Source organism: Hirundo rustica, chromosome 5 (genome assembly GCF_015227805.2).
Source record: "Hirundo rustica isolate bHirRus1 chromosome 5, bHirRus1.pri.v3, whole genome shotgun sequence".
Lineage (NCBI taxonomy): Eukaryota > Metazoa > Chordata > Aves > Passeriformes > Hirundinidae > Hirundo > Hirundo rustica.
The window spans coordinates 61,443,584-61,452,992 of record NC_053454.1 but is presented as its reverse complement, the minus strand read 5'-3'; the positions used below and the strand labels follow the sequence as shown (position 1 = coordinate 61,452,992).

Below are 9,409 nucleotides of genomic sequence, written 5' to 3'. Positions count from 1 at the left end.
GGGTTTGTTGCTGTTGTTGTTGGGTTTTTAATGTTTTTGAGGTTTTTGTTTGGTTGGGTTTTTTTTTTTCCTGTGCTATGTGCTTTTGGCCCAGAATCGCCCTGGGTCGTGCGTTTCCAGTGGCAGGGAACCTGCCGTGGGAGTGCCACAGGCTGCCGGCAGCCGTGGGCAGCCCGCGGCAGTACCCCGTCGGTGCCACCCGCCCAGGGAACGCATCCCCGCTGGTCGGGGTGATGGCTTCTCCCAGCCTGACGCACAGAGTGGCCACGGCCAGGGCCACTCGCAGCCGGCGCGGAGGGGGGAGGAGGGTCCCGCGGCCGCCCCTCCGCTTCCAGCCGTGGAAATCCACACCTGCCCCGACGCGGCTCGGAGCTCGGGGCGGGGAACCGCAGCCACTGCCCTCAGACTCCTCCTCCGGGCTCCCCGCCTCGGGCCCCGTGACGCCGAGCGGCGGCCGGGGATGGGATGGGACGGGACGGGCCGGGATGGGAGCGGGTGAGGGGACGGCCGAGCCCGCCGGCGGCTTTAAATGCAGGCCCGGCCCGGCGCCGCCAGCACAGCCGCGCCGGTCGCTCGGGCTGCAGCCGGCGCTCACCCGCACGGACACGGATACGGAGGGGCAGGTGTAGGGCCGTCGCCATGCCCCACTGAGCCAGCCCGCAGCCCGTCCGCAGCGCCCGCCCGCCGCCCCGGCTGCCCCGCAGCCTCCGCCCGCCGCCAAGCTGGAGGAGCGCCGCAAGCCCGAGCCCCGGAGGTGAGTGAGCGGGAACGGGGGGGGTGGGAACGCGGGGCTGCGTTTCTCCCTCCTCGGTGTCTTTTTCGGTGCCCAGCTCTGCTGGAGCCAACTTTTAAAACGCTTCATGGTGTTTGTAAACTTTTTTTACCGTTTCAGTTCATCTTCACTGAGTTGTTAGCAGCCGCTGAATAGGGAGCCCCGTGTCTCCCAGGTTTCCAGTTTTCCACCTGGTGTATGGTCATATGGAGTGGTTTATTATCCGAGACCCGGTCTTTGCTATTTGTTTGCCCTTTTTGTGCTTCCTGTGAAGCGCTGCTATCCAGAGCGGGAGCGCACGAGGAAATGAGGATTTAACTATCTTTAGGCTTGTTCCTTTTTTCTTTACAACGTTAGTTACTAATGAATTTTTATTTTGTTCAGAGCGCATCCCTTTAGCACTCGCTTTCAGGAGGGGCGCTCGGATGTGCAGGGAGCTCTCACGACATGGAAGAAGGCAGCGGGTTCTCCCAGGAGAGCGGAGCTCGGGGCGCGTGGCGGGAGCACCCTGGAGTCGTTCCGCAAAACTGCTCCTGAGTAAAGTTGGGTGCGTAAGGAGCAAGGTCGGGCCCTGGGGCAGATCCGAGCGGTAGCAGTTCCGTCGGAGAACTGCTCCATGTACTATATATAGGTACTTGCTACTTTTGTGTCAGAGAGGTGCAGTTGCTGTGCATCTGAACGTGACTTTGTGCGTGTGCTCCCAGCTGCTTAGGGACTTCGTTCAGGTTGTTCCTATAATGTACATATTTTCTGTTTATAAAAAATAAAAACAAGAAACCAAACCAACCAAAACCAAAAAACACCAACCCCCAATCAAACAAAAACCAACCAAACAAAAAAACCCTTGTTGGATTTAACAAAATGTGTAGAGTTGTATATGTTGTGTGTGAGACAGAATATGCTGCTAAGTACTGGTGTGATAGGCTGCAGGAACACACCTAGTTCTTATTTTGGGTGAGATCAGTAGGAAATCGTGTGTAAAGAGCAAGGTAGAGAAGCCCCCTTATCAAAGCAACCTTCACGCTCCCAAATCCCAGCAACTATTGAATGAGAGACTTCATTTTGTTCTCACAACTTGTTCCTGTGCCAAATGATTAAACGGGACTGTTTGCATCTCTGCTTGCTCAGTGCATGTACATGAGCCAATCTCTCCTAGTCCATGCCCTTCCTTTCCTTAACTGCCATTCCATGCTCAAAGACTTTTCCTGGTGACTCCTGGATTAGATGATGGAAGAGCTAGTTTTGCAAAGCCTGGTTTCAGCTGGTGATTTTTAGCTCTCATCAATTTCCCCTGCTGGTGAGGGTCGGTGGGATTGGAAGGGCAAATGCTAGTGCAATCTGCAGGGATGCTTCTTCAGCTTCCTAGGAAGGAAACGTAGACTTTCAAGTTCCAAAAAAAAATAGGATGTGCTTGTAACTTACCCTTTGCTCCTGCTGGACTTTAGGGAGATGCATTCCCAAGATTTCAAGGAACTGAAATGGCACATGTAGATGAGTGGGGAGCAAGGTGTGGTGGTGAGGTGAGGAGGAATTATGGAGTTTTTTTGTTGTTTTTTTTTTTTTTTTTCCCCCTTTTTCCAGCTCAGAGGAGGAGGGATGAAGCTTTCATTTGTGTGCACAGGGCATTCCTGGCAAGGTAACACCCTGCACTCATACGGTCTGCTCCCAGCAAGGTCCGGCAGGATTTTCTGCAGCTCAGAACTGTGCCGGTTTTTCTCTTAAACTTCCATGTTTCAATTTTAAATCTTGAAACTTCTCTGCACCCAGAAAACAGCCTCATATAGTGGTGCTGTCTTGTGGTATCACTTGCAGCAGGTTTTTAAGAGGAGCTTTTAAAACCCAGTGGGTTTAGGGTAAATGCTTTGGTTACTGATGTCTTAAGCTGATAAGAAAAGGTTGAATTTATGCACAAAGTGCATTTCAAAGAAGAACATCCCCATGAGAAGGAAAAATCTATAACTCCTTTAGTTTTCAGATCTCCCTGCTTATCAGAGAGGGTGGAGGAGCCGAGTGTGTCTCCGGCTGAAGTTTTTCTAATGCTGCCACCCTGGACAACAAACAACAATAATAAGCTGTAAGGTGTTTTGGGCAAGGTTGTGAAGGAAAATTGCTGCGTTAGAGGCTAAAAAAACAAACCAAAAACCTGTCCTTATTTTTCTGCCAAGTGTGCAAACGGCTGTTTGCAGTCGAAGGTGCTGCCTTGCCAGAAAGATGCAGTCATAAAGGCAAAGGTGTTGCTTTGAGAAAGGCAATACTGGGGGAAATGTGCTGTTTTGGGAGGTGAGTGCCCAAAACCAGGCTGTGTGGGTACGGCAAGCGATGCTCCTGTGTGTGTACATGCCATCTGTTAGTGCGGATTTGGTAGTAAACCAATTTCTCTTCTGTAATTGAATTTTTTGGATTTTATGCCATGACGTTGTTATACATGTCTGTATCAAAATAGCATGGCTTTTACTGGTCTGCACTCCAATTCCTCCCCAGGGGCTGGGAGAACCAGAGGAATTTGGAGGTGCTGTGTTGCAAACCGTGTTCACGGCGCTCTGGAGCTGCAGCACCGCTCAGTCCCTTGGTGTTGGTGGGATGCCTTCACGGCCCCACTGTGAGAGCATCCTTGTCACGCTCCAGCGGCCTGCCTCGCACGTATTTGCTGTGTGCTTTAGGTTTAGAATTTGAACTCTTGCTTTGAGCAAATTAAAAGGGTTCTGATAACTCCTCGTTCCAAGTCAATTAGCTGCTTCCGGCTTCAAATGCACTTAAAAGGCTCAGAAGGGGGGGAGTGCTCTTTGAAAACCCAGTAATAGCAGTTTATGGTTAATATTGATAAAGGAGCACATCTCTGTGTCATTGTGCTGTGTCTGGTGGAAGGAGAGCTCCTCTTTTGTGTTCCTTCAAAACATAAGCACTTGGATGGGGAGGCAGACGTCTTTCTCTTAACTCTGTTAAGAATGTTCTTCGCTGTGTGGCTTGAAATGAAAATACATCTATAAAATGATCAAGGTTGCAGTGAACTCCTACAACCACTCAAAGCAAGGCTTCCACCCCCCTGCCCTTGAACTCTGAGTCACTGTAGCATCTCTGTTCTCCTGAGTTTGCTCAGGATTGTGCGCAGTTTGTGGCAGGAATGCTTTTTATTGCTGTTGGACAGTATCAAAGACAATAACTGTGCCCATAATTGGATGATAAAACAGTGTGTAGCATAAGTAAAAAGCTGCAGAGCTCTTATTTTTCAATGGCTTAATTACATTAACTGAAGAGATAAAAATATCTTTGAATTACTGTCCCCCGATTATGACGAACATATCACATAAGGAACGTATTCAAACTTGCCATAGGGACTGGCAGTGTGGCGAAGTTGCATGGAGATCTGTGAGAAATTTGAAAATCAGAGAAAACTACAATTCAGTTCTTGGCATTCAGTTTGATTTGCAGCAGTGGATTTCTGTCCAAATTCAATAGGCATGTAGATCCATGCTGTTGGACTATGGCTGAGCCTTCTGAGCATAGCAGAGGAGGTTGCAAATGGCCCTGGTTTATCTGATTTTCTCACCAGAATAATCAGAAGAGCTGATTTCATGTCACCAATATCAGAATCCTTTCGTCTGTCTCCCATAATGTATAGGTCCCATTTCAGCTTCTGAATTCCAGAAACGTGTGCTGTTAGGGAAGTTCATTCTGCTGCCTAAGTGAAACAGAGACTGAGGGGGAGATTTAAAATAGATTTATTATTTATATATATAAATGTATATGGAGAGAGAGAATATGGCTGATCTATAAATTTTCTACTCCTGAGGAAATCCTTTTAGAGGGGGAAGAGAATTTTCCAAGTTTCAAATCCTAGCTGTATTATATAACTACCTTTGTTGAGGAACAGGGTCATATTACTGTTTTGCCACCATTTAATAAATACTTACTAAATACTCTGCATTAATTCTGTCTTGAAATAAGACTTAATTGTCCTTCCATAAGTATTGATCCATACTTCTGGCATCCCAAAGTGAGTTGAAGAACTTGGTGGTGGGAATTGTTCCATGACTTCTTTTAAGACAGAGGATTACTCAAATCACTTCATTCTGATATTACTGAAGATTATAAAAGCTATTTCATTTTATTAAAATTATAATTAGTTATATATTATTACTAATAATACACTTATATATAATTTATAAATAATACAGAGCTGTGGTATCTCTTCTTTTGACCTCTGCGAAGTGACTGCTGCTCATCTGTGAAGTTAATGAAACAAGCTGATATTTGATGTGATTGTTCCCCAGGGGTGATTGAATTTTACTTTCTTTTGAAAGTTGTCACAACAATCTGGTATTATGCAAGAAATCCAGGTGGGTTTGCATGTGCAACAAGTTTTTGGCCTTTTTTCACTTAGGAGTTTAACTCCTGTGGTCTTTTTCTGCTACCTTTTCTGAGCAAAACATGCAAATACTTTGATTTTGATGACTATGCATATGTGTAATCTGATGTCAAAGAGGACAGCTGAAGTCTTGTGTGCCAACTACTTATCTTCACTAAAATTTTTCAGTTTTCTTTGTTTTGTACAGTAGGTGCAGAAACAGAACTTGTGTCTCTTTTTCATGGTGTGTGCAACTTGAAGATTATGGTATTTTCCCCTTAAGTTTTTTTAGTAAGTTTTTACTTCATTTTAATCACATCTTGAAAGATTACTGAACTAATTTCAACTCTTAACCTTGAACAGAGGGTTGCAAAAGTTAACTGCTTTTATTGTACCAGTGGCTGTATAACACTTCAGACACATTGTCAGCCCTTCGACGTAAGCATAAAGGTCTTTTCATCAAGGCTGCTAAATATGAGATTGCTTAGAATGAAGCTGGGAAATAGTTGCTCAGTAGCTTAAGGAGAAAAGGAGAAGTGGCATTTTAGCACATCAAACCTGTCTGTTGCATTGGAATTGAAGCATATTTCTTATACACAGGAACTGGACCTGCTGCACATTTTGCTGAGGTCTCAGAGTTGGCAAATGTGGTCATCTTGAAGCGGATGTTACCTACATTCTTGTTAATTTGTCTAGTCTGACCTCACTTCCCTCGCTGACACTTTGTGCATTCGGCAGACACAGAGCACGGCTCAAGACCAGCAGTCCTGCTCAACAGAGCTGCCTGTGTGTCCTTCTGGGCAGGAACAATCATACCCAGGGGAAAATAGATGGGGCTTTGTTCTCTTATGTCCCCAGCAAAGCTCCGTTCCAAAGCCTCGATGGCACAGCAAGCCAGCGTGTGGTGCCGTGGGAGTGTTCCACATCCATTGTTTGACATCTCATGATCTCTTAGGTGAGCAGTAAGAGGGTTTGAGCAGTATTGTCCCAGTAGGAGTGTTAGTTTGGTGTTCCACAGAGGCAGTGCTGGATGTGTTTGTAGTGCTGATCATGGAGTTTCAGTGTAGTAACACCTGCAGCAGTGCACCAAGAAAGGTTGGAAATGTGGAGCTGTTGCCTTAGTCCCACAAAACGCTTCAGCGTGGGTCTTCTGGCTTTGAGGCAGTTCAACTCACTGGCCTTTAAGGCCGTGCTGAAGTGCTGCGCTGGGCTGAGTCCTGCATGAGTAGTTCCACCAGCATGAATGGAAGAAACGTGTGCTGAGATAGGACAGTGTGTGGGGAGAGTTCATCAAGTGGGGCCAGAGGGGTACAGGGACAAAGTCTGGATTGCAGCCATGATCTGCTTGCAGGGTGGGGTTGGAAATCAGTGAAAGACCAGTGCAAAGTCTTGAGTGCATCTTTGATAGACACTTGGTGGGTGGTGTTAGAGAGGGCCTATAGTATAGAATATTGATTTAGAGTAGAGTTGGAATGAATTTACAGCCATCATTTGTCCACCTGCCTAGCTTGTCCTTTCAGTCGCAGTTCACCTGTTGCATCACATCGGTGAATTTTTGGGAAAAATACCTTGAATGGATATTGAAATGCTCTCCGTTTCTGAGTGGGTTTGTCTCTGTAGTGTTATTGGCCCATCACTGGAACGCACATGCAAAGGAGATTATTGTTGCCTAAGAGCAAGAAGTGCTTTTACCGGGACGTGATATATGCAATGATTCCCTATAACTCTATGAGTGCTTCTCACTCGGGATGAGACAGTAGTTATTTAATCAATGGTGAGTGATCAGTTTCTATACTGAAGTTAGGCTTTAGGAGCAAAGGCAGGCTGTTTCCCATGATGTACGGCTCCCATGTCATACAAGCTTGGAGAAGGCCTTCTGTGTCCTTGTGTGTCCATTGGGCTTTCCCTTGCCTGGGGAAGAGGTTTTGCACTGTTCCTGATGAGGTGGATGCGCGGTTCCAGCCACGGCACTCTGGAGGGCTCTGGCTCGTACGTGACACCTTGCTGATCTTTGGGTTTGCTGGGCTCTATGTTGCCACCTTGGCAGCGCTCTGAAGTTCAGCCAGAGAGCCTGCTAGCATGGAAGGAATGTGAGCGAGCCTGGGCTCGAGTGTGGGCTTAGGCCCGTGCTTCGTCGGCAAGGCAAGCCCAGGCGCCCTTGCTTGGCTATTGTGGGCACGGAGCTCCAGCCAGGATGCTCTGACTGCTCAGCTTCACGGCTTGCTCCTATTTGCAGTATAACTTGAAGGAGTGGGCATGCAACTGCTGTCCTTGTACTGTAATTTAACCTGGGATGGACGCTCTAGACCCTGTGAACAAAGCAGTGAAACAGCAGGAATTGCTGCAGAAGGAAGACCTCCGTATTTCCGAAGTTTTGCTTGGATCACGGATCTCTTCCCTTTGCCAGGAATAGAGAGTGTAAATTTTGTTGAAAGGGAATATGCTGCAAAACAACCCTGTGAAAAAACCCCGACTGTGTGTTCCAGTGTCAGAATCCTCTCCAGAGACCGAGTAGAGGGAGATCATGTCTCCAGCTTTTAAAATAATTACTCGAATTAAAGATCAAGCTAAAAGAGCACAGTTCACTGAACATTAGCTATGCAACTTAATTTGTTAAAAAGCACTGAAAAAAACAACTTAAGCTCATCATGCTCAAAATGTCTCTCCCAGCAAGTAACCTTGATATACCCGGAATCTTCAGAAATGTGAGAGTGTAGAGATTCCTGTGAATTCTGAAAGTTTCTGTAATAACTTTTCTACAAATGGAGCCACGCTTCTTGAGTGAGCCTGTTTCTGCCTTTTTAATTCTACGTGATGAATAGGACACCTTTGCATTAAGTATTCCTGGTCCATTAAGTAATGTCTTGGGTTGCCAGCAGCTCTGTTTTCCTGGAAAGGCTTGACTTGTGACTCAGTGAAAGTACCTGTGGGCTTTTTTGGAGGGGTCACTTCAGCTCTGGATCTGACCCTTAACTTGTAATTCTCAGAAATATCTATGAAGTCTTGAACTGTGGTATCAGCCCAACTTTTCTGGCTCTGTTCCCAGACCAGTCATTCTGTTTAGCAATAAAAAAAAGCAAGATAATGGACGCAGATAACTGGGATTTAATATTACTGTAACCCATTTCCCGTTTACCTTTAGACAGCCGTGTTGCAATTAGGTGCTGGGCATAAAGTCATTCTTTGTTAACAGGTGTCTCCAAGAAATGTGTTACTAATGACTGTGTCTGGGTTTAGCCAGGTGGCCTTGACAGCTTAGAAAAGGGAGCGTAAAAGCTGCTTTATCCTGTTGTGCTTTTATGAATACCAAAGCAAACCATTTCAGGCCTGTTACAGACAGTTGTTTTCCCGAGGCTTCTTCTGAAAGAATGGCTGCTTCCAGTGTTTTAGACAGATGCATGTGGAAAAGAGGATGGAGACAGATGGTGGGTGATCGCCACAAGCTGTGAGGTACTCCAGCATGTCCTCATGCACGGCCACTGATGCTTCAAGGTGTACCTATTGCAGCATAAGTATACATATCTCAATATTGCATACATTGAGAAGTACCTTCTCCAGCCTGGAGTTATCCTTTGGGGTGTCATCCCCAAGTCCCAGCCCATTGGCTCAAGCTCCCACTAGGGTTGCAGCCTCCCCAGGACAGCAGTGCAGTAGCCCTGTGCTGGCCCCTGCCAGCCTGGGCACGTTGTCATTGCTGTTATCAGAGCATTCCCAGGCCCAGCAGAGTGGTCTGATAAGCACCATGGTGAGCACCAAAAGCAAAAGCTGCCCCTTATGAGCTCTAGGCACCACATGCAGCCAGGCAAGCATGCCCATGGCAAGACAGGAGCCTGCTGATTAGTATCCACACAGCTATGACAGCTGTAAATTCCACCTAGCACATTCCAATCAAATCTGCCGTTATTTTGAACCCTTTGTGCCCTGCACTGGACGCCAAGAAGGACTGTCCTGATTTAACCCCAGCCGGCAACCGAGCACTGCACCACTGCTTGCTCACTCCCACAGCAGTAACTACAGCATTCATGAATTCCCATGTGTGAATTGTGTATTTCCAGCGCAAATCCAATCTGTAGCTCCATACTAGACACTGAGAAGAAAATTAGCTGTAGTCCAGACAGAGCAGCCCAGGATGTTATGTCCGCTGTGGTTCTTGAGAATGCCTTTAAGTTCATAGTTTATAAAATAGAAGTAGCAACCCTTGCTTTATACAGAGTTCTGGAAGAAGAGGAAAGAGAATGTGGGACCTATAAAATATTTTTTATAGTGCTTGCTAATGTTAAAACACTATGGCT

The 9,409-nt window shown here is 46.5% G+C and overlaps 1 protein-coding gene across 1 annotated transcript in view; it reads left to right on the top strand.

Annotated features, from left to right (window-relative positions):
- Positions 1–684: 684 nt before the first annotated feature.
- The window catches only part of SLC4A4 (solute carrier family 4 member 4), a 97,838-nt gene continuing 89,113 nt past the window's right edge, over positions 685–9,409 (top strand). Inside the window, exon 1 of the mRNA XM_058420771.1 lies at positions 685–754. The gene's annotated coding sequence lies outside the window, so the exon portion shown is untranslated. The remainder of the gene's footprint in view (positions 755–9,409) is intronic.